We start from the raw sequence: 6,119 nt of genomic DNA on the forward strand, positions 1-6,119 counted from the left end.
AGAGACAGAGAGAGAGACAGAGAGAGAGACAGAGAGAGAGACAGAGAGAGAGACAGAGAGACACAGACACAGAGAGACACAGACACACACACAGAGAGAGAGAGAGAGAGAGAGAGAGAGAGAGAGAGAGAGAGACTGGAATAAATGTGGGCTCTTAAAACTCCCAAACTCCACTCCATGCCTACTCCCTGTAACACACATCCTCCCACATGGGCACACCTCTTGCAACAAAGTTATGCCCCTTAGTCATTCCCAGACAGCACATTAACTGAGGACCATCCATGCAAATATATGAGCCTATGGGGGTGAATCTTACTCGAACCACCACATACCACTAACTGTTCCCATCCTTACCCAGGATCTTTGGCCAAGGAAAACATGGTTGAATTCTTTATGCTGGACTTACTGGGTCCTCTGAGTAGGAGCATAGACAGGGATGCTAAGGGACATGTGGACAGTGACAACCCTGCACAAGAAGGTTTCGGAGAGGAAAAATATTAACGACTGGCCTCGAGATCATTCTTCTGACATTTTGCTAGAGAATGTGGTTGGTGTTTTGTTCTTTTCCTCTGGCAAAGGCTAAAGTGAAGAATTTTGGATTAATGGAATTGATAGATTTCAAGAGAGCCTAGTATTGACTGTTGTCTTGTAGTTAGCTGGAATCACTTTGATACAGATCTACACTGCAGAAACACAAAATGTGTAGTGTAAAGAGAAAACAGACACCAGGAAGAGTAATGTTTTTTTTTTAATTTATTTCTTTATTAAGGATTTCTGCCTCCTCCCCACCACCGCCTCCCATTTCCCTCCCCCTCCCCCCATCAAGTTCCCCTCCCTTATCAGCTGGAAGAGCAATCAGGGTTCCCTGACCTGTGGGGTTAAACAGGAAGAGTAATGTTGGATCTAAATCCTGTGCTCAAGGAGATAAAGAGTTTAAAGAAATGCCTGATGCTAAATGAGATAAAGGGAGTAGTGACCTGGGGGCGAGGTCCCACACAGCTTAATTCCCAACTTGAATAAATGCATTGAAGGAGCAGTGCAGGGAACTATCAACAAGTCAAAGTTTAGGCAAATAAGAGTAATCCAGGGGCTCAGGTTTTGGCCCTAGGCAGAGGCAGATTTGGTAGCTTTGGGACCACTTGGGTTTGGCTTTAAGGGGTTGTGCACTCTCCCTCCAGGGCTAAAAAAAGCTGCTGAGGCCAGGTGTAAGGTAAGGGAAGCCTCGGTATGGAGGTCCAGTGAGGCCAATGCATGGAGCTGCAAATTTGAAACTTTCAAGACTCCAAAATGTTGGAGTTGCCATGGTTCTAGGATACCTGCCGAGGAAAGTGGAACAGTGGCTGAGAAACGAGCTCCAATAAAGTTGATAGGAGGAGATCTGAAAAGCACTTTGACATCAGGCATGGAAATGTAGAATTTGTAGATTTCCCTGCTGGTTTTCAGTCACGCTTTGGTCCAGTATTTCCTCCCTACATGCCCTTTCCTCCCTTTGGAAATGATAATGTATATTCCTTTTTTCTCTTTTTTAAAAATGCTTATTTATTATGTATACAGTGTTCTGCCTGCATGTGTGCTTGCACACCAGAAGAGGGCACCAGATCTCATTATAGATAGTTGTGAGCCACCATCTGGTTGCAGGAATTGAACTCAGAACCTCTGAAAGAGCAGGCAGTGCTCTTAACCTATGAGCCATCTCTCTAGCCCAGTAATATATATCCTGTGTTATTGTATGTTGGTAGTATGTGATCTGCTTTTGATTTTGATTTTACAGAGGATTACAGTTACAAGATTTCTGTGAGTCTAAGAACAGATTTTGGACTTTTAAACAGTGTTGAGTCTGTGAAAGGCTATGGGGACTTTTGATCTTGGACTGAGCACATTTTGCATTAAGATATGGCTATAGGCCTAATGGGGACAGGGAGTGGAATGTGATTATTTGAGTTAGATTGACACCCCATGGACTCTTAAGTTTACAGACTTGGTCCCCAATTGAAAAGCTATCCAGGGAGGATTAGGAAGTATGGCTTTGTTGAAGAAAGTGTGGCGTTATTGAGGAGGTGTGTCACTGGAAGTTGGCTTGGAGGTGTCAACACCCACACCCAGCCCAGTGTCTCTGCCTGCTTCCAGTGCATCAGGATGTAGTTCTCAGCTACCTTTCTAGCATCATGCCCCCAACCATGATGACAAAGCCTCTGACACTGTAAGCAGTCCCCCAATTCAATGCTTTCTTTTATAGGACTTGCTATGATCATGGTGTCTCTTCACAGCAATAGAACAATAACTAAGAGACACATAAAATAAAAACAAATAAAACTTTTTAAAGAAAGCTATTTTAAATTATCGTGTTAAAACACCAATATTCTATGCTTAAGCCCTTAAGTGATATATGGTCTTTCTTCTTCCCCAGCAGCAAACCTACAATTTTCTAGGAATCTCATTAGAAGCCCCATTTGCTGTATAGTACATGTCTTTACTTCACATCATTGCGCGACCCTTGTGACCCTTGATTCATCAGATTACAAGCCATACAAGATACAGAACCCTGAAGACACCTTGTAATTTCACTTACTGAAAACTGAAGGAAAACAGAGAGAGTAAGGATGTGCCTTGCAGAGACCACTGTGGTGCACAGATCTCCAATAAAGCCACTATCACCATATCTGGCCAGGAGATAAAACCTTCAACTGAGGACTTAGGGGACAAGAAGGAAGGGGAATACATTAAACTCGAAGTTATTGGATAGGATAGCAGTGAGATACATTTCAAAGTGAAAATAGCAACACATCAGAAGAAACTCAAAAGAAAATCACAAAGACAGGGAGGGCCAACAGATTCATTTGGATTTCTCTTTGAAGGGCAGAGAATTGCTGATGAACATACTCCACAAGAACTGGGAATGGAAGAAGATGAGGCTGATGTTCATCAAAAACAAACTGGATGGGGGAGGAGTGCCATTTGATGGTGTCACAAATTCTTTTTACTGTTTCCTTTTCTCTCAATCATTTTCTATTTTTAAAATAGGTTCTTTTGTAACGTGTTCAAAATGAAAATTGAATACGGACACTCCAGCTCTTTAGAACATCTGCTAATCTGAATTCTAGTGTTCAAAATTCACTATTGGTTGTTATTTTTGTGTTGATTTTTAGTGATCAAACTTCAGCTCCCTTAATATTGTCCTTTTTTCATTTAACAAAATGTCATGTGTGCACAGAGAGACTGCCCTTTTCAGGGCTGTACATTTTCAGGTTCGTGGTGATAAAAAGGCCAAGCAGTGTAAACTTTCCTACACTCTTCCAATTGGCCCTGAAGGTCCAGCACGCAGCTGCTTCACTCCAGGACTCTGATTTGCGATGGGAGATAGAAATTGTGCAGAGAACTGAACTGGGGGAAAATGGCCTGTTCTCAGCTTGAAGCTAGTTTTAAAAATCTGAGGGTCTGGACCAAAAGAAGAGCATCACATTTGTAGTCAAGGAGACAGATGCAGCTAACTCCAAAGATGGCTTCACTGGAGAGAGAGAAAGCATTCTAAGAGTAAGGCAGGCTGTCTGAAGATCCCGAGAAAAGTTCTAATTTTCCTCAGCAGTTAGCAAAAACGTTACTCAGGTAGAAATTTACACAACAGACACTGCCCCTTTTGATTCTGTTTGTACTTTTTGGCCTGGGACATGAGTTCTTAAGGGACATCGTCTGTACCAGTTTCTTTAAAATAAACAATATTTCTAAAAAACATAAAAAGGAGGGGAAATAGAAAGAGAGGGAAACTCTCTTAGAAACCCTTTGAAATGTAACTTGAAAGTCTCTAATATTGCATATTTTGCTACTGCTAAAATATTTAAGACTCTTCTTTAAGCAGTCAAGATGCCCACTTGGGCGCATCTTCTTCTTTCCAAGAACACTCCTCTTTTTTACTATAATTCCCATGCTTCAATCTTTTTCAGAATCTCTTCTTAAGAAACTCCAACTCCAAGGGGACATGGCTTAGGCGACAAAATGTTCCCCGTACAAGCATGAGGACCTGAATTCAGATTTCCAGCACACATGCACACGGAGCTGGGAATCACAGGTTTACATCCCAGCTCTGGAGAAGTACCTCAGGGAATCGCAGACCAATCATTCTATCTCAATCTGTAAACCCCAGATTCAGCAGAAGATTAATCTCAAGAAAAACAAACAAACAAAAAAAGGTGGCTGAACCAGGCATGGCGATGTTTACATTTAATCCTCGCAGGTGGGAGGCAGATCTCCGTCAGTTTCAGGTCAGCAGCCCTGTCTACCTAACAAGTATCATGATATCCAGGGGCTTCATACTAAGAGCATGTTTCAAAATTCATTAATGAATTAAGTAGAGAAGTGCCTGAGGAAGACATCAGTTGTTAACTTAGGATGTTTGCACACTTATGCACATGCAAATGCACCCACACATACGCCATGCATGAACATTCACATATCAAACTCCAACTCTAGTTCATCCTGGCTTCTCCTTTCCTATGATGAAGTCACTGATCCTATATACAACTGTGTTGATGCTGCTGGAAAGAAGCCCTCAGGTTGCTTCAGGTAGCAGTGGGATTGTATCTCTCATCCACACAATAGAAAATATCTCCTGGGTAACCTGGGAGTGATGGGGGGCTATAAAAGGGAGGAGAAGAGAGATGAAAAATGAGGGATGGTCGGGGGGGGGGGGAGGGAGGAAGTGGAAGAATCCTGAACGAGATATCTTGTTAGAGAGAGCCTGGTGCTAGGGAAATTCCCAAGAATCCACAAGGATGGCCCCAGCTAAGACTCCTAGCAGTTGTGGAGATGGTGCCCAAACTGGCCTTCCCCTGCAATCAGATTGATGAATACCCCAACTATCATCAGAGAGCCTTCATCCAATAACTGGTGGAACCAGATACAGAGATCCACAACCAAGCACCAGGCCGAGCTCTGGGAATCCAATCAAAGAGAGGGAGGAAGGAGAGAATATATGAACAAGGGAGGTCAAGATCACAATGAAAAAATCTACAGAGACAGCTGAACCAAGCTCATGGAAAACCATGAACTCCAGCCCAACAGCTGATGAACCTCCATGAGACCAAACTAGGCCCTCTGCATGTGGGAGACAGTGGTGAAGCGTGGACTATCTGAGGGGAACCTGAAAGTGACCAGGATCTATTCCTGATGCATGAGCCAGCTTATTGGAGCCCATTCCCCATGGTAGGATGCCATGCTCAGCCTTAATGCGAGGGAGGGGCTTGGTCCTGTCCCCAACTTAATGTGCCAGACTTTGTTGACTCCCCATGGGAGGCCTTCCCCATTGGGAAGAGTAAATAGAAGGTGGGCATGGGGAGGAGGTGAGAGGGTGGGAAGGAGGGGTGGGTGGGAGAATTGTGGTTTCAATGTAAACTGAAATTAAAAAAAAATAAATTCAAAACAGAAAATAATTCAAACAGCAGCCAAGGGCACACCCAAGAAAATGGTTATAATGACTGGCCATGGAGAGTTCAGCCACAGATAAAACACATACAAAGGGAGATTATTTAAATGAGTTACCTTAAAAAATACTTTTAAAAGGGGAAAGACAGAGCTTTAAAATTGTATAATCATCAGATGCTCTATTTAGAAAAAGTAAAGTATATAAAATTAAAATTTAAATGCCCTATATCCATATCTGCACCTTTCTTCCACTTTGGCCCTCTACACTTCAGGCCTAATTAACTCCTGCTAACAGCTTAGTAAGTATGTTGGCACATCAAACTAAATGGTGGATTCTCTGAGACTTTGAAAATCCTCCTCGAGAAAAGTTGAACCAAAAAAGTGCCATCTCCCTATCTACTGCCTATGCGATGATCCAAAATGTTTCTTGAGCATTGTACCTATTTCATGTTACCTAGCTAGGCTTTATGTAATTTACCAAATTCCCATAGGAGATAAGTAGTAAAATCGGGGTTTGTATTCAGGTACCTTTGACTTCAAACCTCAGCTTTCTGATCCTGGTTCTGCTCCTTGCAGGCCGGGGGATGGATGAGCAGGGACACTGAGCCTGGAGTCAGGAAGTGCAGGGATCGTATAGTGAATTTTGCCCACAATAGACTGCATAGTAGACTCACAAGCAACAGAGGAGAGTTCCTGTGCTTGCC

The 6,119-nt window shown here is 42.9% G+C and overlaps 1 pseudogene; it reads left to right on the forward strand.

Moving 5' to 3' along the window:
* Positions 1–448: 448 nt before the first annotated feature.
* Positions 449–2,959, forward strand: LOC121437112 (annotated as a pseudogene).
* Positions 2,960–6,119: the final 3,160 nt, after the last annotated feature.

Source organism: Microtus oregoni, unplaced genomic scaffold (genome assembly GCF_018167655.1).
Source record: "Microtus oregoni isolate MIOR12 unplaced genomic scaffold, Mior012 000050F_ref0000143, whole genome shotgun sequence".
NCBI classification, from domain to species: Eukaryota; Metazoa; Chordata; class Mammalia; order Rodentia; family Cricetidae; genus Microtus; species Microtus oregoni.